Source organism: Oryctolagus cuniculus, chromosome 2 (assembly GCF_964237555.1).
Source record: "Oryctolagus cuniculus chromosome 2, mOryCun1.1, whole genome shotgun sequence".
In the NCBI taxonomy this organism is placed as follows: Eukaryota; Metazoa; Chordata; class Mammalia; order Lagomorpha; family Leporidae; genus Oryctolagus; species Oryctolagus cuniculus.
The window spans coordinates 76,940,819-76,967,364 of record NC_091433.1 but is presented as its reverse complement, the minus strand read 5'-3'; the positions used below and the strand labels follow the sequence as shown (position 1 = coordinate 76,967,364).

The 26,546-nt window shown below is 40.0% G+C and overlaps 1 protein-coding gene across 8 annotated transcripts in view; it reads left to right on the top strand.

Annotated features, from left to right (window-relative positions):
* The window catches only part of C2H8orf48 (chromosome 2 C8orf48 homolog), a 289,137-nt gene extending 266,525 nt beyond the window's left edge, over positions 1-22,612 (top strand). For 4 of the 8 annotated variants that reach the window (XM_051832525.2, XM_051832523.2, XM_070068499.1 and 1 more), the window contains 2 exons: positions 8,399-8,635; positions 12,529-22,612. The gene's annotated coding sequence lies outside the window, so the exon portion shown is untranslated. The remainder of the gene's footprint in view (positions 1-8,398; positions 8,636-12,528) is intronic. The other 4 variants (XM_070068500.1, XM_070068498.1, XM_070068496.1 and 1 more) reach the window with 4 other exon arrangements.
* Positions 22,613-26,546: the final 3,934 nt, after the last annotated feature.

The following is a 26,546-nucleotide window of genomic DNA, read 5'->3' as shown; positions in this document are numbered from 1 at the left end:
GTGCAGGGCCCAAGCACTTGGGCCATCCTCCACTGCACTCACTGGCCACATCAGAGAGCTGGCCTGGAAGAAGGGCAACCGGGACAGAATCTGGCGCCCCGACCGGGACTAGAACCCGGTGTGCCGGCGCCGCTAGGCGGAGGGTTAGCCTAGTGAGCCGCGGCGCTGGCCTGAAAAATCACAATTTCTAAAAATGACTTAGAGTAGGCAAGGCAACGAGGACAAGCTACATTCCAAATGTTGGGGTTGTTCTCAATATCTTTGTTTTTGACAGGCAGAGTGGACAGTGAAAGAGAGAGACAGAGAGAAAGGTCTTCCTTTTTGCCGTTGGTTCACCCTCCAATGGCCGCAGCAGCTGGCGCACCGCACTGATCTGAAGCCAGGAGCCAGCTGCTTCCTCCAGGTCTCCTGTGCGGGTGCAGGGCCCAAGCACTTGGGCTGTCCTCCACCGCTTTCCGGGGCCACAGCAGAGAGCTGGACTGGAAGAGGAGCAACCGGGACAGAATCCGGCACCCTGACCGGGACTAGAACCCGGTGTGCCAGCACCAGAGGCGGAGGATTAGGCTAGTGAGCTGCGGCACCGGCCTGTTCTCAATATCTTAACTTCGCATATGGTTCTGTGCCCTTGTGGAGAAATAGTTCTTTCAGTTGTACATTCATGGCCATTACCACGCCTGGAAGAAAGAGGGAGCACTCTTATAGTCTCCTGGAGTTTCACACTTGGCACTATATCCGTTGGGTAATAAGAAACCTGGGATTCGCATGAAGACAAAGGTATAGAATTCCCTGCTAGGTCTAAGGAAAAGGGGAGCAGAGCAGAGAGGAGACAGGATACGATGAGGGGAAAATAGAGATGTCAGAGTCTTCCAGAGTAGGAGTTGCTTGATGGTGGTCTGGGGGTGGAACAGGCTTCTCATGAGTTCTCAAGAAAGGAAAATTAACCCATCTGGCTCTCTGGGGAAAAAACCACGTGATCACTCTGTCTTGCAACAAATCCTTCCAATGAGACATAATTACAGTTTGATTTCTCAGGAAATCATAATTCCTTTTGGAATTTTCAGTGACTCTTTTTGTTAGTATACAGCTATTCTGTGACAAAGCAGGATTAACTTGTTTGTCAAAGGCTTCTAAGAAAAGGAAAATCAAATGCACCTCAAAACCACTTCCTTAAGAAAAGTAAAAAAAATGTGAATTTCCCAGGTGAAGAGAAAACCTCTCAAACGAGCAATCCTAAATGAATTAATGATAATGATTTGAATTAAGGATGAGTAGTGCAGCTATATGGCCAGTAGAATTCTCTAGGGAATAATTGTTAGTTTTTTGTTGTGTATTTCCTATACAACAAGTAAAACTCTGAGCAGATTTAGAAGCATTTCTTCTTAACCTTGGTATATTTAACCTTGGCGACATTTACATACTTTTTGCAATGTTTAATCAATTTTAAGCTAGTAAGTAGATAAAACATGCCTGAACCCAACAGACAATTTCTAAAGCTGTTAAGCTGTTTCTTTAATGTACTATGTTGCTTCTAGTGGACTGAAAAAGGGCTGAATCATGGAATCATAGTAGGGTACTCATTTCCTAGAACTGCCATAATAAATTTCCACAAACATGGTGGAACAGTGTTCTGCAGGTCATAAGGCTAAAAATGAGTTGTTCCCAAATGCTTGGGCCCTGCCACCCATTTGGGAGACCATGATGGATTTCCTGGTTCCTTGTGTAGGCCTGCCCAGACTGACTGTTGTGGCCATCTGGGGAGTAAACCCGTGGCAGGGAAATCAATCTCTTTGTCTCTCCCTCTCACTCTCTCATCTCACACTCTGACTTTCAAATAAATAAATACATCTTTAAAAATGCACATGCATCAGTTATCATAATTGCTAATAATTTATAGGGAACTTTTGATCAAAAATAAGATTTTGTTCATTAGGGTACAAATAAGATGTATATATTGTCATATCTTTAGATTCTTTTAAAGATTTTTCTACCATAACTGTGCTAGAAAGATAAATTTTAATATGTATTTTATAACTTTAATTGATGCACAATAATTGTACATACTTATGGAGTACAGTGTGTTATTTCAGTCCATGAATATAATATCTATCCATCACTTTAAATGTGTATCATTTCTTTGTGTTATGGACAACCAAAATCCTCTCTACAAGCTATTTTGAAGTCTGTTAACTGTCGCTCCCCCTCTTCGTGGAGGAACGACACAGGACCCTGCGCTGTTCTTTTGTCTGCTCGGCCCTCCCCGGGTTTGCTGCTGGTTCTTCCCGGGTTGGCTACTGTCCCTTCCACCTCCGTGGAAGGGCGGTTCCCCCTGCCACATTCCCCACTTCCGCGGGGGAGCGGCACACTGCTGGCCGGCTCTCTCGGGGGCTGCACAGGTGTTCCCCTTAGATGTTCCTCTTAGATGTTCCTGGTGCATGTTGTCTCTCTCCTCCTTTATAGTCCTCTTCCACCAATCCCAACTCTGCTACCCACACGCCGAGTACGCTGCTCTCCTCCAATCAGGAGCAGGTCCTACAGTTTATTGGTTGAACTGGAGGCAGCTGTGTAGAAGCTGTTTCTCCCTTCTCAGCGCCATATTGTGGGAGAGCAGATGCATAGAATAAGTCTTAATTCCAGTAACTTAGTCTAGTCCGAGTTGCTCCCCACAGTTAACTATTAGCCAACCATAGTTAACGTATTGTGCTATAGACATTAGAAGTTACAGCTGCTATCCAGCGGCGCCCTTGTACATGTTCACAACCCCTCTCCCACTCCCTCCTTTATAGTCTTCCCCACTGTGACCACTCTTCTGCCATCTACTTCTATGAGATTTAATTTTTTTTTTTTTGACAGGCAGAGTGGACAGTGAGAGAGACAGAGAGAAAGGTCTTCCTTTGCCGTTGGTTCACCCTCCAATGGCCGCCGCGGCCGGTGCACTGCGCTGATCTGATGGCAGGAGCCAGGTACTTATTCTGGTCTCCCATGGGGTGCAGGGCCCAAGCACTTGAGCCATCCTCCACTGCACTCCCTGGCCACAGCAGAGAGCTGGCCTGCCCCGACCGGGACTAGAACCCGTGTGCCGGCGCCGCAAGGCGGAGGATTAGCCTAGTGAGCACCGGCTCAGCACCGGCTGAGATTAACTTTTTAAATAGATTCCACATATAAGGGAAACTATGTGGTGTTGTCTTTCTGTGACTGACTTATTTCACATTATTCCTCTGTATGTGTACTTGCAGGCTGCCGCTCACTGTCATTTTTACACCTCCTTAAAGAGTTTACTTGGTTTAGACATTATTCTGATTGATGAATGCCATAGATGAAAAACATATTTTAATGATTTGCAACTCTTAAAACAGTTTCTTAGTCTCAGGTGATACTGAAAGAACCATGATTTTAAGACAAGCCACATTTTGAGAAAACTTGATATATAACAGAAGGGTACTTGGAACATGAATGAAAAGAAAACAAACCAGCTTTTATATTTTAACCTACTGACAACATATCACAAGTCAAAAATGATTCCTACCGAACTTAAATATACAAAGCTTTTTCTCTTTGAAAGTTGAAATAACATTTTTTTGGGTCAGTAAGAATATAAATCTATTTTTGAAAGGTTATTCTTTGGTTATATTGAAATACTAAGTTGATAGGCTTACTGTCGAATGTCTCTAAAAGATAGACAAATCATGTGTAGTGATGGATTGCCAAGAATTACATAATTATACAAATAATTTTGCATCAACAAAGCTAAAATTTAGTTTCAGGAAGCTAGTTAGGTACCTATAATTTTTGATAAGTCATTTCTATATAGACTTATAAATGCAGGATGATAAATCTAAAATTTTTATATACTTTTAGAAGACTAGTGCCACCTAGATATGAATAGACTTCATCAAAGAATAATGTCAACTCCTCCCATTGACTACTGAGATGTTAATTTCTGGGAGTAGATAGGAGAAAGAGCAATTATAAGATCATATAATTTATAGCACTATGTAGTCCAAGTTGCAGAATATGACATTTTTAAATTTTGAGAATTATTGTTTTATCACCTGACCTTCCCAGCATGACCTATGTCTTTACTTCATTTGTCTTCCATGCAACTAAAAATGAGAATTTTTACTGGCTAAGTTTGATACATTTATTACCCTATTTTCAAGGTCAAATTTGTCATATTTTACCAATTCTATTTTTGGTATTACCATTTCCCAAAACTTCTCTCCATTTCAACTGATAATAGTGTTCAGAATTCCTTAAAATTTTAGCATTCATCACAGTTTCTGTTTATGTTGTATTAAAACAAATGTTGACTGTATTGCCAACTAGAGAAGTAATAGCCCTCACGTAAGACAGCTAAGCAATTAATTAATTTATTAGTTAATTAAAACTAACACTGATTAAGCAAAATATGAGTAGAAACCATCATATGAGTATATATTGAAGTTTGACCGATGAATATAGCAAACTTCCTATTCTTTTTAAATTTAAATTTATTTTTGATCATACTTATTTGTTCATGGTGTACCATGTGATATCATAATAGATACACATATGATTAAATCACACTAATTAACATAGCCAGTCCTTGATATACTTACTATCTCTTTTTTTTTTTTTTTTTTTGGACAGGCAGAGTGGACAGTGAGAGAGAGAGACAGAGAGAAAGGTCTTCCTTTGCCATTGGTTCACCCTCCAATGGCTGCCACGGCCGGCGCGCTGCAGCCAGCGCACCGCACTGAAGGCAGGAGCCAGGTACTTATCCTGGTCTCCCATGGGGTGCAGGGCCCAAGCACTTGGGCCATCCTCCACTGCACTCCCTGACCACAGCAGAGAGCTGGCCTGGAAGAGGGGCAACCGGGACAGAATCCAGCGCCCCATACTTACTATCTCTTAATGAAGAGAATAATTAAAATCTATTTAAGCAAGTTTAAAATATGTAGCACCTTAAATGTAGTCAGCATGCTGTGCCATAGGTCACTAAACCGTATTACTCATACCTAATGGAGACTGTTAGCTTGGACAACATCTTCCCTGTCCCCCCCCCCCCCCCCATCTCTGGTCACCACCATTTCAATGTCTACTTCTGTGACATCAATTTTTCGGATTCCATATACAAGTGAGGACATAATATCCTTATTTCACGTGACATAATACCCTCCAGGTTTATCCACATTGTAAGAGGTGACAGAATTTCCTTGATTTTTGTGTGTCTGTGTATTACTCCATTGTGAGTATATTCTACATTTGTAAATCCATTCATCATCTAATAGATATTTTCACTGCTTACACATCTTGTCTATTGCAAATAATGCTGCACTGCACACGAGAGTGCGGGCATCAGAGAAATGCAATTAAAACTACAGGATCACCTCACACCTAGTGGATTGCTCATTACCAAATGATAACAAGTGAATGTGAGTATGTGGAGGGAAGAGAACTCTTGTATAATGATGATGGAAATCTTAATTCATACAATTACTCTTTTGTCTTTTTGTTTTTAATTTTATTTAAGTTACACAAGTTTCATGTATTTTGTATATTACAGATTTAGGGAGATAGTGATACTTCCCACCCTACCCTTCCTCCTGCCCACACTCCAACCCTTCTTCCTCCTCTCTCCTATTCCCACTCCTAATTTTTACAAAGATCTATTTTCAGTTTACTTAATGAGCATAAGGTTTACCCTACACCAAGTAAAGAGTTCAATCTCAAAATGTCCAATTCAGTCCAATATGTTACATTTCAGGTACTCTACTATTTACTCCAGATCAGGCAAAACATATGTTCTGTCTTTCTGGTACTGGCTTATCTCACTAAGTATAATGGGTTCCAGTTGCTCTTATTTTAAGGTAACACATTTGCGATTTTGATGGGCTAGGGTAGACATTAATATATATTATCTTTATTATATTATATATTATATATTATATTTACTATCTTCTTTCGGTAGACTGAATGTTTGTGTCCCTCCCATATTATATGTTGGCATCCGAACTCCTGATGTGGTAGAACTCTGGTGCTGGGTGGTGATTATGTCATATAAGTAGAGACATCATGAATGGCTTTAGTACTCTTAAAAAAAGAAATACTGGAGAGCTCTCTCTTTCCTTCTACCAGGGGAAGACTCAGTGAGAAGCAGGCCCTCACTAGACACATTCAAAGTACTGGCGCTTTGATCCAGGTATTCCTAGCCACCTACAGCTGTGAAAGAAGAAATTGTCCTGTTTATAAGTCACCATTGTATGGTAATTTGTTATGACAGCTGGAAAAAAACTGCAGCTCCTCCTCGTTCACTGTATTTCATAATTTGAGAAATACTTATTAAATGTCTTGTGTTCTGCTTCCTGGGTATCTAACAATAAGTCAGATGGTATCCTTGCTCTTCTAGAATTACAGCTGTAACAGGGATATGTTAACAGGTATGAGGTTCAGACAAATTCATTTATTAATACCAAATTATAAAAGCTACATCTCAGTGCTATGCAGAACAGCATTCAAGATCCAAATGGTGCTAAGATTCTGCTCAGTAGCACGTGTTTCCGGATTTGTAAACTTGTTGCATGTATGCCAATTCCTGAATTGTTCTTTCCTTACCCAAGTGGAAGCTGCCTGCAGGGCTTGAGTGCTCTTGAGAAATCTCTTCTACTGTTGGATCAATTGCATGAGTGCAGAGTGTCGTATTTATATATTACTATGTTCAACTGAGTACGTCCTTAATAAGCCTGATTTCCCACCTATTAATAAAGAATTAATGGCGTGTAAGTGAGAATAACGTGAAAGAAACACTGCTTAGAATTACACAGCTGTACCATTGGTAGAAACATCTAAATTCACACGCACACACACACACAAAAACTTCCTTGTTTGTGCGTTCATTATAGGCATTTGACAGGAAAGGACAATCTAGACATAATTCTGCAATAAGATGGGCTTTAAGGGTCAGAACACAGGCTGGTGAGAAACAGAAGTTCTAGCTCATGTAGTGTAGAATCTGTTTCGTGTCTGGAATCATGTGTGCAGTCCCTTGAAATTATTTTCCTTGAAACAAAGACAAACATGAACAGAAAGAACTTTAGAGAAGACAGCAAAGTAGATTAAAACATTAAATATGAATAAGTTGTAAAGGAAAATCTGAGAGGTCGGGTTACTGCCTATCAACTCTTTTAAGTATATAAATAAATCTAGCAGAGACCAGAACCATGGTTCAAAGACATCTGAATAGAAGAAAAAAGATGTGTTTTCCTTCAGTTAAAAAGGCCACAGATAAAAAATACTTCCTATTCAAAACATTAAATGTTCTCCATGTATGTGTGTGTGTGTATATATATATATATATATACACATTTTTTCTACTGATAGTTCCCCAGACCATTGAATTAGACCTTTTCAAATTACTAATAGGCAAATTGCATTGTGGGGAGATAAATGTCTTGTAATAGTTAACAGCAAAGCTGGCTAGAACCCAAATCAGGTCTCCTGTTTGACAGACCTGCCTTGTGCCTGCATAACTGGGATCTCTAATTATTCAAAACAGCGTTACGCTCCCTTGCATTTAATACACTTCGAAATAATTACTTAAATTATTATTTTTTCTTTTAAATAAATGTTATTATTGATTTTGGTAAAGCAAAATATAGAAAACAAAGATCACGTTTTTACTGGTTTACAGAAAATACTGGGGGGGCAGTCTCAGTACTCATGAGCTTATGTGTAAAGCATTTAGAATGTTTTTGTATTCACAAAGTGACTATGGGATTAAAACGTTTGGGAAATCACTGCTCTAAATAGTCAATTGGGGGCTGGCGCTTGGTATAGTGAGTAAAACTGCTGCCTGCAGTGCCTGCATCCCCTATGGATGCAGGTTCGAGTCCCGGCTGCTCCACTTCCAATCTCTGCTATGGCCTGAGAAAGCAGTGGAAGATGGCTCACGTGCTTGGGCCCCTGCACCTGCATGGGAGGCCCAGAGGAGGTGCCTGGCTCCTGGCTTTGGATCAGCACAGCTCTGGCCATTGCAGCCTTGTGGGGAATGAACCATTGGATGGAGGACCTCTCTCTCTCTCTCTCTCTCTCTGCCTAGGCTGCTCTGTAACTTTGCCTTGCAAATGAATAAATAAATCTTAAAAACAAAGTCAATCAAAAGATTTTTTTTTTTAAGATTTAAAAGCAAGATTTATTAAAGTCAAAATCCTCCAGCCAGAGCAGCATGGAGGGGGGCTCCAAGAGAGGAAAAAACCAGAAGAGTTTATGAAGATCTGGAAATTTGCTCAGAAACAAAACTCAGCCTGGGTTTTGAAAGTCCAGAAAATCATGGAATGAGGAGTGTCAAGAGGTGAACTGAAAAGTTCAAGCAAAGGAACACAGTGAATATAATATATTGATTTACTTATTTTCTCTTCCTCAGCTAAATAATGCGGCAGAAAAGCAAAATTAATTTACACCAACCCACAGAGATGAGGACTATGGAAGAGAATATGACAGCAACCGATTTCAAAGGTGGAGGAGAAGGACAAGCATTAATTACTTGTCAGAAGACATGTGAAATCTACTCAGGAATGCAGGGGAGTCCTGAGCAAGCACATTAGCAAATCACTGTCCCTTCTAAAGACCTGAGAAGTGGACGGAGGTGCTGGTTCCAAAGGTGAGGTGCCGAAGGGGCCACTGTGTGCACCTATGTGGAAAGATCAGGGGTGGGTGTTTACAAAACGGAATCTATTTCTATCTCTACTTTGTTCAGAGATGTGACTACTTCTCCTCAGTGCAGGATAACAGAGATTTCCTTTCCACACACTTGTAACCAGAGAAATTCTGTAATCACGAACCCCAAACACAACTGAGGAAAAGGATTACATAATTAAAACAAGGAACTAAGGAGATATAAAACACTGGACCCTTGTCAGATTGGACTGCTTGTCTCATGGCTCCAGGCCTCTAGGCAAGAGATTGGAGGGTATGATTCCTCTGTAATATAATGACCAGGATGGAGACGACGCATGCGGGAAATGATAGCTGATGATTTCTAATGTGCTGTAATCTCAGTCTCCCAGCTAAAACATCGACTTTCTAAAAAATTCTGCATGTTTGACATGACAGTTATAAGGTAAATAAATAAAATGAAAAAGTAATTCAAAAGGAATCAGAGGAACAGGAATAATAAACGAATGTAAAATATATTTAAAAATTACTTTCCTCAGGTAACAGAAGATATTTTATCCATTAAGGAGGGGATTCTATGTAAAAATAGGTATATAGTAAAAAGAGATCTTGCAAATTAAAATAATAACGAAACAGAAGTTCACATAACCACTTTGGAAGGTTGGGTGATACCTGCTGCACCCACCCATGAGTGAAACAGAGATCCTCTACAGTGCTTTGAAGGCAGATGCTGGGTACCACGAGGCCAGCCTCCCAGCCTTCCTCCTTAAGCTTACTATCCTTGCCCTGCCTTTTTGATAGCAAATTTACCACTCATTAAAATTAACTCACTGAATTCAGGGAGTGGCATAGCTACGTTTCTAATCACCATACTCATGTGGCCATTTGCTCTTCCAATGGATAACACCTTGCTGGTTGGTATTCCCTGGAGGGATTTCTCTTCAGGGAATTCCAGGTCTGGGGCAGAAAGTGACTACCACATGTGTGTAGCCCCCAGGCTGACTGAAGCACGATAGACACCATAACATTCTCTAAAGTACACCCCGACAAAGGAAGGCCAGGAGAGCCACTGGCAAAATCAAGAACCTGGATATGTGCTGAAAACACGCTTCACATCCCAACTTCAATCCATAAGATAATGAGGAGAGAGCAGGGAAGTGGGGGTGGGGGAAGAGAGGGAGAGGGAGAGAGAGAGGGAGCGGGGTCTTCCATCCACTGGCTTATACCTCAAATGGCTGCTGGATTCAGGGCCAGGCTGAATCTAGGAGCCAGAAATTCCATCTGCCTGTCCCTCATGGGTGGCAGGGAGCTACTACTTGAGCCATCTTCCACTGCCTTCACAAGTGCATTGGAAAGAAGCTAGATGGAGGTAGAGCAGCCGGTACTCAAACCAGACTCTGGTGTGGGATGCTGGATTCACTAGTGGGCATTTAACGTGCTGCACCTCAATACTAGCTCAGTTGTGCTATACGTTAATATGATGGAATCTTTTAAATCAACAAAGTGATTATATTATAATTATAAATTTCAATGTGGTATTGAGATTAAAAGATCTCAGAAAGCTGCATATTATAGAATCCTGTTTCTAAACATTTTTTGTGTAAAACTGTATGAGATAATATTTTTTTAAAAGATTTGTTTATTTGAAACTTGAAGTTACAGAAAGAGGAAGAGAGAGAGAGAGAGATCTTCCATCTGCTAGTTCATTCTCCAGATGACGGCAACAGCCAGGGGTGAGCCAGGCCAAAGCCAGGAGCCAGGAGACTCACCCAGGTCTCCCACATGGTAGCAGGGGCCCAAACCCCTGGGCCCTCCTCCCCTGCTTTTCCAGGCCATTAGCAGCGAGCTGGATTGGATATGGAGCAGCCAGGTCAGGAATCAGCACCCATATGGGATGCCAGCACCATAAGGGGCAGCAGCTTTATCTGCTAGGACACAATGCTGGCCCTGAGGCAAAATTTTTGAAAAGCATGGTGGCTTACCCACAAAAGTAAAAGTCAAGAGAAAAATTAGAAAGAGCAAAGGAGAGAAACTTACTGGAGTGAGACATGTAATATTGCATTATTATATAGGACTAAGGGTTCATGGGGTTTTATTATTTATAGGTAGGTACATGTTTATACATTAAATGTATTATTTGTACAAGATTAACCTAAAACAATTCCAAATACTGTATTACAAGTGAGAAAGATTAAAGAGTTTGAAAGTCAGTTAAACTGATATATAAAAATCTAAGTAAAAAGAGAAAGATTCAGAATATTATAGTTTATTTGAATTCTGATAAAAGATGGGAATAAGAGGTTTAAAAATATGACTGTCCCTGAAAAACTCCTCAAATAAGGATTCACAAAGAGGAAGTAACAGTGGATGGTTCCAGTACGAAGACTGATCTTTTGGAGGATAGCGTGCAGGCTGGGGGATCGTACTTTCTACTCTGTTATCCATTTTAAATAAAGAAGAAAAGTCAGAGAAGGATAATCAAGAGAGATATCCTCTGAGATCCAGTGTCAGAAAAGAGAAAGGGATTAATTATTGTGAAGCGCAAGAAAGGACAAAAGTAAATGTAGTACGACATTGAACTTCAAGAAGAAAAGGGAAAGATAGGGAAACATTTTTTCCTTGTATTTGTGGTAGCAATAACAAAATGCCAAAAACATTTTATTGAGGTAAAAAGGAAAAAAAAATGGACTCTTCTTGGTATATGAAGCAGAATGTTATCACCTTTTCTGTTGATTTGTGGGTGCAATAACATTCTGTCACAGCTTGTTATAATGAACTATGTTATACTGAAACTTTAGTTTTATCTTCAATAACCAAATACTTCTCAGTAACAGCTATTTTCATTTGAAAAAAAATAGCAGAATTCAGTTATGTGTATAGTTCCTCAGAAATCCTGAGATCTGTAAGTGTGCTTTTATGTTTATTCCTCTTTTTAAAATATTTTAAAGATTTATTTTATTTATTTGAAAGACAGAGTTACAGAGATAGGTAGAGACAGAGAAAGCAAGGTCTTCCATCTGCTGGTTCACTCCCCAAAAGGCCTCAATGGCTGGAGCTGAGCTGATCCAAAGCCAAGAGCCAGGAGCTTCTTCTGGGTCTCCCATGTGGGTGCAGGGGCCCAAGGACTTGGGCTGTCTTCCACTGCTTTCCCAGGCACATTAGTAGGGAGATGGATTGGAAGTATAGCAGCCAGGATTTAAACCCGCACCCATATGGGATGTCAGTGCTACAGGCCAGGGCTTTAACCTGCTGCACCACAGTTCCAGGCAGTTCACACCTCTTGTATTAATCAGTTTCCCAGAACATCTCATAGACTACTAATGTCTCTGAATTTTATTGGTGTGTTTCTTTTTTCTGCTAAATGTGATCATTTTTGTCTGCATTATTGAAAAGTGGCAAACCCTTATCAAATGTGCAGTAAGCAATGCTATTTTTGTTTTATTTCCATTCCATTATATGAAATATATTCTGTCAAGGTGAATTAAAGTTGTTCACACAACACTTCCTCTTGATCATATCTGTGAATGGTTAAATTTGCTTGTGTAACTGTGTGAATTTAACATCATCCTTATTTAATCTTTATTGTCAAACCCTCAACAAACATGTAACCAGCTGAAGAGACTTGGTAGTCACAATGAGGGGCCCATGTGTATGCTTCTCAGAATAGTCCTCATTAACTTTGGAGATCACATTAAGCACAGTAGCCACACATTTCCGCAACTGGTAGCATTTAAATACAATAGACTCAGTGTGACATGGTGGTGAAGAGTATAGGTTCTAGGGCCTGGATATCTGGTTTTGAATTTCAGTCTTATGGTCGGTTGACCATGTAGCCGTGTTCAATTTTTCCAACCTTGTTTTACTTTATTTTCCTCATAGGCAGAATGGAAGTAAGATTGTTAATGTCATAATGTACATAAAGCACTTGGAACAGGATCTGATATATGGTGAGTGCCACATCATCTTCATTACCCTAGAGACAGTCAGAGCTCCACTTCTTCATGATGCACTAGTGATGATAAGGGATTGGCTTCAGTAAACAGCTACTTTTTCTCTTCCTTCTCCCCATCCTCCTCCTCCTCCCTTCTTCTTGAGAGGGAGACGGACAGATCTTCTACCCACTACTTCACTCCCCAAATGGCTGCAAAGGCCAGAGCTGGGCATATCTGAAGCCAGGAGCCAGGAGCCAGGAGCTTCCTTTGTGTCTCCCATGTGGGTGCATGGGCCCAAGTACTTGAGCTGTCTTCACCTGCTTTCCCAGGCCATTAGCAGGGGAGCTGGATTAGAAGTGGAGCAACCAGAACTAGCACCAGCACCCATATGGGATGCTGGCATTACAGGCGGAACTTTACCCACCATGCTACAGTGCCAGTCCTTAAAGAGGACTTAAAGGGGACTTCATCCTTAAAGAGGACTTCATCCTTAAAGAGTCATCAAGTCAATCCTTTACCTTGAAGACATGAGCAGAAAACAGGGCCACCATGGGAAAGGGCAGATACACAAGAGACGAAGGATTTCTTCAATTGAATACAGAGGCAGTGAATAATAAGAAAAGTTAAAAATCTAGGAGACTATCCTGAATAGGTTCAGAATGAAGAGCCAGTTACCATTGTTCATTTTAATGTCTCTGTCCAAATCCCCCAACTCCTTTTTCAGATTAGGACATCGAGGAAAAATTACATCAATGTAGCTTCATTGATGGTACATGTTTAGCGTCCTTCCTATGCACTACACTTTCTTATGAAAAGATTTTGCTTCTCCACCACTCTGATACTTTTTTTTAATGCCACCTGATTCTCTTTGTTTCTTTCCATGAGACCTATATTGTTCCAGAAGCGGCTTCCTAGCCCTGGCCCCCAAATGGCAGGAACAATGAAGTCAACTTGCAATGGTTAGGTAGCACGAATGATGAAAACATGCATGTTATGAGGAAGTCCCAGAAACTTGTGTGCCAGTTGTTACAGCATCGTTAATAACGGCTGAACTGAATCAGCACTCATGGTTTATGATCAGTGATAATCAAAAATAAGACAGCAAATATGACTTGCTTTAGGAATAGAATTGTAAATTAAAGCACAATTCAAGAACCTCACTGTTATCTTTCTAACTAGCTGATTCTTATCTTGATTTACACTGCTAAGGTACGAATTTGTATATTCGCATATAAGTAAGAGGGTAGTATACACTTCTGATTGCATACTCAGAGAAAATTCATAGTTCCTCTCTAATGTTTGCTCTTTAATTTACATCTAATTTGAAATGTTGGTTTTCTGCTAGCATATTTTTTCATCTTTTTGAAATCTCACAAAATTTCAAATGAACCTTTATTATTAGAAGTTGTCTTTTATGTGTGAAATCAAATATAATTTGTATTTTCAGATTTGCCTTCTTTAAATTATTTTACATATAAATTCCTAGATAAAATGTGTATTATAATATGCTACTGAGATATATAGTTCTTAGCATACTGAATAGATACTAAATAAAATGATAAGTAATATCTTGTAAAATGCATTTACATGAATCGTATTTCATTCTGTCCTATGATAACAGTGTTGTTTTCTAGGGTGTTTTATCTCCACACATTAATTTAATGCTTTATTTCTTTGAAAATTACATTCATATATCTTGATAATGCCATGTATTTGGGTACTATGCAGAAGAAAGAACAGGCTACTGATAATGATAGACCTGCCTCATTTACCTTTTGGGAATGTAAAATATAACTTCTATAATAGCCAACTATATATCTTCAGTGGTTGAATAAGCATGAGTCTTCCTTAAGAATCCATGGAATGTGGAGATGGGAGAAAGGGCTTATGGCGAGGGCTCCCCCAGGGCTCAAAAGCAATTGTCTGTATGATAGGAAAATATGTGACTCTGATGTAGCATAAGGAGAAGCCTGGCCACGAACAGCATTACCAAAGGGAAGTGTGTCTTGTCAGTGGTGACCTCATTATATAAGATCTTTATGTCCACTAAACTAATGTTACTCATGCCTCCAGTGAATTTCACTGAAGACATTGCTGTCATTACTCTGTAGTTACCAGTGGGACATCAGTCACTCATTGGATACGAATCTGTAAATAAAAGTGCAAATGTCCATTATGACCCCTTTCTTATTTGTGTCAGATTCTCTTTAAAATGGGTCATGTGTTTTATGAGGACATGTCAGAATCACAAACAGCTGTTATCTCAGTACTGGAAGACCATCCATAATATTCCCTTCATCTTATCCTTTATCCAAAATTAATGCAATGTTTAACAGCAACATTTATTTACTCAACTGCCTTTGCTCACTTTTAAAATCTTAAGTGCCTCTTGAGCTTTTCCTCCCACTGATTTTCAGTTCAACTGACATTTTAACTGATAATCAAACCCTAAGTCATCTTCCCTTTGATGGTATTTATGTAATGGAAATCAACACAGAGCAACTTAAAAACAGCTTAAGAAAAGTAATGGTGCTTAATAATAATTTATGTGCCAAATCCAACCTCACTTAGATGATAAGGATATCTAGGGAGCTCTTTCATTACAATTAAACAAAAAAAGCTATACCTCTATTTTGACCTTTGAGAAAATGTGAAGAGGAAACTAGAGAAGAAGCCTCGGTCTTCACACCAAAATTCACTCCTAGATGAGACTTTCAGTGACAAGTTCCCCCAAAGGGCCTCTTTTATATAAACTTGACCATTTGTTTGAAAAGCTTCACCGCTGCTACTTAAATCCAGGGCTTCCTTCTGTCACCCACTCCCAGTTTCAGCAATTTCCCATCAGTTCTTTCCTGGCATTATCGTTGCACAACTATTAGAAAAGAGGGCCACAATTCTATTCTCTTTGCCTCCTACTACTTTCTTCCAGATGCCTTCAGGGATCATCAGCTCTCCCCTACTGTAGCCTGGGAGATTTTTTACACCTGTTTAGTATGCTCTTTGTAGTCTTTCAACTGCTAAAATATGCATTGCCTGGACAAAGAAAAATACCCAGAATAAGTGCCACCTCTTCTCTTCCCTCCATTCCAACAGACCACTCTTTCATTGTTGAACTTGGCCCCAGGCTTGGAATTGTTCTCCATACAGTGAATATCATAAGCATCTATTATTAGCTGATAGGCAAACTCTCCTAAGAACTTGGAGTCCTGCTTCATACCTTTTTTTTTTTTTTTTGATGGGCGGAGTGGACAGTGAGAAAAAGACAAAGAGAAAGGTCTTCCTATTTCTGTTGGTTCACCCTCCAATGGCCGCTGCCGCCAGTGCAATGCGGCGGGTGCACCGCACTGATCCAAAGGCAGGAGCCAGGTGCTTCTCCTGGCCTCCCATGCGGGTGCAGGGCCCAAGGACTTGAGCCATCCTCCACTGCACTCCCTGGCCACAGCAGAGAGCTAGCCTGGAAGAGGGACAACCGGGACAGAATCCGGCGCCCTGACCGGGACTAGAACCTGGTGTACCAGGGCTGCAGGCGGAGGATTAGCCTAGTGAGCCGCGGTGCTTCATACCTTCTTAACTGATGTCAGCTCACAATCTGAAGACTTCTCTATCTCCTCTCATAACCCCTGGAGAATTAAAAATTTATGTGATGACACATATCACTCTTACATAAAGTCTTTATTTTTTAAACTCTATTTAGTTGAATGGATTTTCATTTAACTCGATTTTCACTCTCACTGGAATAGCTACAATTTGTTTCTAATCATCAACAGGAATTGGTGTCTTTAAGACCCAAATCTTGGAAATATCACTCTGTTCATCCCCTCTAACCTTTGCTTTTATGAGTCATTTCCCTCTGGAAACTGCACCTTTACTTTCAGTAGGCTGCTCACTGCCTTCTGTTTCACTTTTCCACATGGTGTAGACACCTTCTTCACCATCCATACCATTTCCCCAATCCAGCTTGAATCCTAATGAAAACCTCAGTTCTCTCTCACTGACGCTGCCCTCTCCAGCCTCCAATATGCAACCACGAGTAAACCATGATGGCGGTTCCAGTCCCAGGATGCCCAACCTTCAAAGACAGATTGCCTAACTCCAGTGGTTGTACGTGCTACAAATTTCAGTTATCCAGCAGCTGTAATTTGTAAAGATGGCCTCTAGTCCTTTCAGTTGCTTTACTGTCAAGTTTTCATCAAATGTTCTTCCTATAACTCTTTCTTCTAAAGTACTTTCTTCCTATGTCAGTCTCTAGGCCTTGTGCATGTGAGTCTTCAATTTCTGAGGACTTCTTGCTTGAAGGAGACCTGGGAGATCAGGAGCACCAGAGCAGGCAATAGTCTAAGTGAAGAGTGTCCAAGAAACAGGAGTGGCAAGGTTAAAGGCCTTGATTCAAGAAGTAGTTGTCTGTGATGAAGAACTAGACAAGTGACTGGAACATAGAGAGGGAAGGTAAGAGGTAGATGAGATCAGAGAGGTGGGTAGAGATCATAAAGTGCCCTCTAGACCATGGGAAGGATTTTGGATTTTATTCTCTCTTTATTCTAAAGATGACAGCTTTTCTTAGCCTTAGCATTATAGAAAACCTGCACCAAGTAGTCCTTTGTTATGGGCTCTCCTGTGCACTGTGGGATGTTTAGCAGAATATTCTGCCCCATCCACCAGGCACTGATAGCACCACCTCTGCTGCTCTGTAGCAACCTAAAACCTCTCCAAGCATTTCTACCTTTACCCTCCCAGCAAAATCACTTCCCAGAGAAGCCCCTGGAGTGTTTCAAGCAGAGGGCTATCTTGATTTGTTGTGTGTTTACAAACTGTCAATCCACCTACTTTTGGGAGGAACGAACTGCTAGAGGGTAAGATTAGAAGTAGAGCTAGTTGGTAGGCTGTGTCTGTTATGCAGCTGTGAAAAGATAGTGAATTGGATTGTGGTGCTTGTTGTGAAAGTTCAACTCACATTAAGTTTGCAGGTATTGCAGAATTTGATCATATGATTTACCCAGTGGTTTGTAAAGCAACTGGTTATTAATTAAGGACATTGGTAAGAAGTTGCACAGAGGACAATGGAACTCAGAGGAGAATTCATGACTGAATTTATTAAAAGTGACATTTGGAGTCATCACAATTTGTATATTTATTGTTAAACTTACAGACAGTTAATGAATAACGACCTCTTTGTTCTTTCCCAAGTTGTGAATGATTAAAATACAGGCATACGAACCTTTTCTCAAACCACATACGAGATAGACCAAAGATCTAAATGTAAGAGATTGAAGTATAAAACTATTAGAAAAAAATCTTAAATATAATTCCTTGTGATCTTATACTAAGCAATTGTTTCTTAGAAACTCCATGAAAAACACAAGCTACAGCATGAATAAATTGGACTTCATAAAAATAGAAAAATATTTCAGAATGAAATACTACCTAGAAAATGAAAGACAAAACACATAATAGGAGGTAAATATTAGCATGTGTATAACTGATAAGGATGTTGTATTTAAAATATATAAAACTATTACAGTTCATAATTAAGAAGAAAACTCTGTTAAGGCATGGGCAAAGGATATGAATAGCTATTTCCCCAAAGAAGACATACAAACACCCAATAAATACCTTAAATGATTACTGCTCAATATCATAATTCCTTAAGGAAATGCAAATATACTAACAATAATGACATAGATCATTAAATGTTATCATTAGAGAGCTGTATAATACAGGTATTGATGAGGATGCAGAAGACTGGAGTTCTCAAATCTTGCTAGTGGAAATGTAAAATGGCGCAACCACTTTGGAAAATGGTTTTGAGGTTTCTGAAAAAGTTAAACATAACATTCATATGACCTAGCAATTTTGCTCCTAGATACACACCTAAGATAACAAAAAATACACACCCATGCACTAACATTTATCCAAATATTTATGGAAGCATGTCACTCCCCGTCTTTGTGGAGGAACGACACAGGACCCTGCGCTGTTCTTTTGTCTGCTCGGCCCTCCCCAGGTTTGCTGCTGGTTCTTCCTGGGTTGGCTACCGTCCCTTCCACATCCGTGGAAGGGCGGTTCCCCCTGCCACTTTCCCCACTTCTGCGGGGGAGCGGCACACCGCCGGCCGGCTCTCTCGGGGGCTGCACAGGTGTTCCTTCAGATAGATGTTCCCGGTGCATGTTGTCTCTCTCCTCCTTTATAGTCCTCTTCCACCAATCCCAACTCTGCTACCCACACACCGAGTATGCTGCTCTCCTCCAATCAGGAGCAGGTCCTGCTGTTTATTGGTTGAACTGGAGGCAGCTGTGTAGAAGCTGTTTCCTCCTCTCCCAGCGCCATATTGTGGGAGAGCAGATGCATAAAATAAGTCTTAATTCGAGTAACAGTCTAGTCCCAGTTGCTCCCCACAGAAGCATTATTTATAATGGCCCCCAAATAGAAGCAAACCAAATATCCATTAACTGATAAATGGATAATGAATTGGGTCTACTTATGCAGTGCGGTATTATTCAGTCACAAAGAAGAATGCCACAAAAAAGAATGGGTAATGATTAATTCTACAAAATGAATGAAGAAGGAAAGCATTATGCTAAGTGAAAAAGCCAGACTCAAAAAATCTACATATTATATGATTCCATTTACATGACAGGTTTGGAAAAGGCAAGTACGTAGAGTCAAACAATAAAGATTCGTAGTTGTTCAGGGATAAAGCACACAGAGTGGGGATCACAGTGAGCACTGCTTTTGCTTTTTGTGGTAATGAAAATGCTCTGGAAATAGATGTTGGTGATATGTGAACAATTTTGTGAATGTACCAAACCAACAGAATTATGCAGCTTGTTTTGATTTTTGAATTTTATTTATTTTGAAAGAAACACACGAGAGAGAGAGAGAGAGAGAATTATCTCCCACTTACTACCTCACTTTCCCATGTCCGTAACAGCCAGAGCTAGAGCATGCTGAAGTCAGGAAGCAGTAACTCAATCTGAGTTTTCCACGTGCATGACAGAGAATCAGCTACTTGAGCCATCACTTCTGCCTGCCAGGGTACATATTAGCAGGAAGCTGGAGTTGTGAATGGAGCTATGACTCAAACCTAGAGACTCCCATGTGGGATGCAGTCATTCCAAGTGGCTTTTTTACTGCTGCCCCAAATGTCCACACCTGGCTTGTACACTTTAAGGGTATCAATATAATATATTTTGATTATATTTCAATAAAATAAAGGTATATTTATACACACACACAAAGTGAGCCTCCTTTGTTTAAAGTACCTGCTCTGCACTCCCCAAAGAAGAACAGATGTAAGTGTGATTAGCATTCAAAATATTAATTATATTATAGATAAAGCTGAGTAGAAGTGTGTTTAGTACCTGTGTGGGCACAGTGGCCTTTTACTATTTACCCCGAATTACCTGGGTTTTCCCATCCTGTCACTGGCAGACTTGTTATTGAGGAGCCAGCTCCCTTCAAGGTGCACCATGGGAAAACAGGTCAGGGGTGTTTTCTGTTTAGGACTGACTGAGCTAAGAGAGAAGCCTTGATGGAACTGAGCTAAGGACACTAGGTTTCTGCATTCTTGGGAGAGGTGTTACCCTAGTTAAGTCCTTTCACGTGGAATCGTGAAATCTCTGTGAACAGGAAGAAAACAGATTTGAGAGAACGGTGAGATCAATTTTGTGCACATTGGAACTTGTCAGATGGAAGTGTTGAGAGAAAAATGAACATATGGTACTGAAAGTTCCTACCTCAAGTGGCTCTGGAAGCTTTTAGAATCTGCTTAAGAAATGACAAGAAGGGTCCGAATGAGTCTCACTACAGTTGTGTTATTGAACCCAGCAAGTCATGCTCATAGCAGCCACTGAAGTAGTGTAGTGAAAATGGCAGTGCTCTGTCCATAACGATGGGCTGGCCATACAATATATAATGGGTTATTGTGAACATTGTATTCATGTATTCACATGCCACATTGAATTCCATAAATACATATAATTATTCATGAAAATTTTTAAAAATGATGGGTTAGTAGTGCTCAAAAATAGAAATTCTTGATGGACAGTATAAATTTTTATGGCTCTTCTTCCTTAAAGTTTACTGCTTTCCTGACATTTATAATTTTCAATATAGAGACTTATTTTCTTTTTTGTTTTGTTCTGGCAGTGAGAAGAATTATACTATATAATTCTATTGGTTTGGGAATGAGATACAGTATTAAAACTCATGATGCCTGAACATTTTTCCTAAAAATGTTTATTCATGCATTTATAGATCAAATAGACATCATTTTATTACTATAAAAGAGAGGGATAAACAAAAATTGTTTCAGATGTGGTCTATCTCTTCCAGGGATTATACTGAATGTACTATTTTATTACGATAGGCTGAATAATCCAAAGCATTCACACACTGAGAAACTTAATGATTTGTGAAAGAAAGGTGTCCTGGGAACTGAAATAAAAACATGGATATAAAAACAGATAGATGTTAGGCTCTCATGTTCGTAAGAAAATTATCCTATTCATTGAATACTGATTGCCATTTTATTGTCTGAATCAATACCAGTGCAGTTAATGCGGCATTTAGAAGCCATAAAAATGAAGATGGGATAATTGTTCCCCTAAATAGAAGCCTTACATAAATATTTTAAACCTCATATAATGAAATCACATTGAAGTCTAAGGAAAAGTGGACTCATGTAACTGCTTCTGGCATTAAGCAACTCTTGAGGTTCCCTTTGCTCTTCACTAAGCTTCATTTATAATTCAATCAAAATGTTGGTTACTGCCAAGACCAAAGGGATGAAGACTTTACCGAACTATTTTTAGCTTCTGGTAAATGCTAAAGAAACTTTTACATGTAAGTAAAAGGATTTAATGTTTTATTACCGTTTTTTTTTCCTATTTCATTAGGAAATTAAAATACTTCGTATTACTGTATTTATCATGCAAAACAGATTCAAAGAATTTTAGAGGTAGATACAACTATATAGATCACCCAATGCAATTTTTTCATTTTATAGATGAAAGTGCTAAAGCGTACAGATGCAAAATAATCAGAAAAATATATTTTCATAGAGTCAGAACCAGGACAACTGTCTAAGTCTCCTGATTGCAGCTTCAGAATTCCTTTTAGAAGACAACCATGCTTCGTCCAAACTTTGTGTCAAATGTTTGAATCAATCAAAAAGCTAAAGTTATCAAAAGCTTGCCTTTTATTTGGTTAGGACATTGAATTTCTGTATTATAAATATTTGCCTTCTTATTTTATTTAATTTTTTTAAGGATCTTAACATCTCTGGTTTTATTTTTTTTAATTTAGTAAATATAAATTTCCAAAGTACAGTTTATGGATTACAATGGCTTCCGCCCCCCATAATTTCCCTCCCACTCACACCCCTCCCATCTCCCGCTCCCTCCCCGCTTCCATTCACATCAAGATTCATTTTCAATTATCTTTATATACACAAGATCGATTTAGTATATATTAAGTAAAGATTTCATCAGTTTGCACCCACATAGAAACACAAAGTGTAAAATACTGTTTGAGTACTAGTTATAGCATTACTTCACATTGGACAACACATTAAGGACAGATCCCACATAAGAAGTAAGTACACAGTGACTCCTGTTGTTGATTTAACAATTTGACACTCTTGTTTATGGCGTCAGTAATCTCCCTAGGCTCTAGTCATGAGTTGCCAAGGCTATGGAAGCCTTTTGAGTTCGCCGACTTCGATCTTATTTAGACAAGGTCATAGTCAAAGTGGAAGTTCGCTCCTCCCTTCAGAGAAAGGTACATCTTTCTTTGATGGCCCCGTTCTTTCCACTGGGATCTCACTCACAGAGATCTTTCATTTAGAGGTTGGGCCCTGCACCCGCATGGGAGACCAGGAGAAGCATCTGGCTCCTGGCTTCAGATCGGCACATCACGCCGGCCGTAGTGGACATTAGTGGAGTGAACCAATGGAAGGAAGACCTTTTTCTCTGTCTCTCTCTCTCACTGTGTAACTCTGCCTGTCAAAAAAAAAAAAAAAAAAAAAAAAAGTTACAATTCCAACCACAATATAGAAAGGGAAAGTTTAAGTGGTGCATACATGTCAGGCAAAGTAACATGTTTAACAAAAAGATTCATGAAGAAGCATGACAAATCAATCAAAAAATTTCCTCACAACAAATTGTAATGCATGCATGAGAAAATGCATATAATTTGATTATGAGAAGTGATTATTTAGTAATGCAAGATGTATTTGTAAATAGACGTGTAATATATCATCATGATAGATTTAAAATCAACTTTCTGCCAAAAAATCCACTCTCCTAAAACATCACGAAGGGGTCAGTGCTGTGGTGTAGTTAGCGAAGCCTCTGCCTGCAGCACTGGCATCCCATTTGGGTGCTAGTTCGTGTCTCGACTGCTTCTCTTCAAATCCAGCTTCCTACAATGGCTTGGGAAAGCAGTAGAGATGGTCCATGTCCTTGGGCCCCTGCACCCACATGGGAGACCCAGAAGAAGCTCCTGGCTCCTGGCTTCAGATTGGCCCAGTTCCTGCCATTGTGGCCATTTGTGGAGTGAGTCAGAGGATGGAAGACCTTTGCTCAATCTCTCCCATTCTCTTTTTGTAACTCTGCCTTCCAAACAAATAAATAAGTAAATAAATCTTTAAAAAGAAAATCAGTTTCAAAATATAAAAAAAAAAAAAAAACACAGAGAAAATGTAATAACAGTAACTTTTTGAAAAACCAAAACAAATTAAGCAACAAAGTATTAAAGTAAGTTTGATTCGGTTTAACTGGCCTTCAAATGTGCTAATCATTCATTTCTGAGTGTGATTCATTTCATACGACTGGCTAAGTGCGGACTTGTCCTTCGAGGCCCACACTGTCGGGATGGTGGGGCGACGGCATTCTTCGACAAGAAGCACCAGAGTCAAGTTTCGGTGAACATGTCCATTTATTAGCAATCAATGTCAGGCTTTTAAAGGGCAGGCAGAGGGGGCATAGCTTTCAGGGCAACGCTAATTCTCTAGGATAAAGCCAATATCGGTGCCCTATGCTTCTCCAATCAGCTTGAAGGTCACATAGCCTATGTAGCCTTCCAGGTGTTCCCTATGGGTCTGGGCCACACCCAGGGGGTATTTACCTGATTGACAATTACAAGGCTCTTCAATAGGAAGCTGGAGTGGGGTAATGTGCCTGAGGTTCCTGCTGCCTGCCAGCAGCCAGGTCATAGGGTCCTTCCTGGGAGGTATGGTGTGTCATGACCTCTTAACCTCCTGCATGGACTAGGTAAACAGTCTCCCAGCCAGGCACAGGATCACCCACAGCTAAGAAGGGATCTCACTCTCTCAACATTGAGCCCTTGCTGCTAACCTGAAGTAGGAGAATATAGCATCACAATGATGAAATTGTTCTTTGTGAATGTATGCGTTACTATGTTCCCCATGCAACCAGACTGTCCTCACACTGTTTTAAAATACTCTTCTCAATGTGGCTGATACAAAGAATATAGGATAGCAAGGTGTCCAAAGAAGAACAAATATCTAAAATAACCAAGACAGTAGAGGACTTTATGAGGATAATTACAAAAGATGAATTATGCAGTTTCTATTCAGAAATCTTGAAGAATAATCAATATTGTATAGGCATTTCCTACCGGGGCATATGTTTTGAGAGGCTAACAATAAAGACATAATATTTCACTACCTATATTTCTGCTTTATCTACAGAAACCCCAGCCTACCTGAAATCCACTGCAGTGTACACTGGGAGTCCCCAGGGAGATTTTTAGTTGTACTCTGGAACTAGTCCTCTTAGCTAAGAGTTGGTAGGCACTATTTTCTCGTCATCTTTATCTCTCTAGGGATACCTATATTTACAAAAGAAGATGATTTTCTTCTGCTGCTTCATAGAGATTTTTACTGTAAGTGTAGTGTATGATATAGAAGACTAATGATAATATCACTAACCTGCAGTATGTTTCCAGCCTAAGTTTGCAACCACTAATTATTTTTATAATCTACCACTTTTGTATTTTTATAAACCACATTTTTCCCATCAATGTAATTTTGTGAGTTTGAAATAAAATGTGCTATATTAAGATAATCTGCTTTTTTCCTTAATTCTTTTATTAGTATTGGATATCAATTTTTAAAAATTCATTCCTTCACTTAATATTCAACACGCTGATATGCATACCATGTAAAATCATGGTATTTGTATATTTTACAACTAACCAGAAACAGAAATGTTCCAGTCCTATGGTAACAACATTTCAGTAAAGGTGATAGACTTAAAATAAATAAGTCAATTGCATAGTACATTGAAATGAAATGTGTATGGTGAAAACTGGACGGGTAAAGTGATGTGGAATAATTACACAGTTAAATTCAGGCAAAACTTTGTATTCCTACAAAATGATGCTATCTCTTTAACTGTCAATTTGATATGCCAGTCTTCCCAGGATGCATCTGTGTATCAGCGGCAAGGGCGCTTGTGAAGATCCCACTCCGTTTGCATATCTAATTGGGGCACCACCCCCTTCCTTATAAAAAGAGTTGGAAGGTGCAAGAGAGCGCTCTTTCCCCTGCGGAACCTGCTTGGAGCTTCTGCTCTGGTTTTCTCTCCTTGCGTGGCGGAATGTTCTCAAACAGCGCTGTGGTGTGCGTGCTTCCTCCCCGGAGCTCTGGCGGCCCTTCCCAATTGTAGGTATTGTTTTCAGTTTTTCTTTTCACTCAGGTTTGTGGGCAACTCTTTGGCCTACTCATGTTGGGTGTTTCTCTGTGTGGGGCAGCCCACACTCACAGGAGAGAGGACAGGTTACTTCCTCACTGCCAAATAAGCTCCGTTTCTATTTGGACAAGGTAAGTCTGCTTTGTATTTGTATCTCTGTAGAAGACCAGAATCTGTATCAAAATTAACAAAAATTATTGCTCACAACGGAGGAGTTAGGCACCGTTTAGAAGAGGGGATTGAAAACTTTAGAATCTGGGAGGTCACCAAGACATGATGATAGAGTAAAAACCTGACATAAAAGGCAGGTGGTGTGGCACAGCAGGTTCAGCTGCTGTGTTGTTGATTGCATCCCATGTCAGAGTGCCTGGCTGCTCCTTTCATCTAATACAGCTTCTGGCTAATGCGCCTGCGGAGTCAGCAGAGAACGGCCCAAGTACCTGTGTTGTGCTGGAGATCCTGGCTCCTGGTTCCACCCAGCCTAACTTCAACTATTGCAGGCGTTTGGGGAGTGAACCAGCAGCTGCAAGGGTCTTGTCACTTGCTCTCTGTGTAACTCTTTCAATAAATAAGTAAATGAATGAATCTTTGATCAAATCTTGAAATAAAGGATTGAGGCATTTGGAAATTTGAAGAAAAACCATTTCAAGCAGAGGGAATAGCAAATGCAAAGCTTCCAGGCTTGGGTGTTCTAAAGATGGGATGGGAATGAAGGGTAGATGAGGCAAGACAGCAAATGGGAGTCAGATCCTTTGGGCTTCTACAGAGCTACACGGAAGCGCGGGTTTTACGGGGTGGGTATTGAGAAGAGAAGTAATACATTTTATCTGGAAATTTAACATGATCACTCTGTATATTGAAAAAAGGAAAGAAAAAACAAACTGGGGCTCAGTTTTTCCTGTTATTCACTGACCACACACATGGATTCTGACACTGGAGGTGCAGAGGTCCACACACCAACCAATCAGCTCTGCAGGGGACATCAGATGGTTGTCCTCCAATTCAATTCAGTTCTGACACTATGCACCTGGAGCTAGCATCGGACAGAGATCCCACAGGCTGGGGCATCAGCCACTCAGTGGCCTGCTCACCACTTCAGGTGCCAGTCATCAGTCCCAGGTTGTTTTACCTGTTTCTGACCGATTGGCTGTAAATCAAGCATTCCTGCAGTCTCCTCAGGTTTGACTACTTTTCTTGAGCGACTCACAAAACTCAGGGCAACACTTAGGTCTACTGAATCTTTGAAAAGACA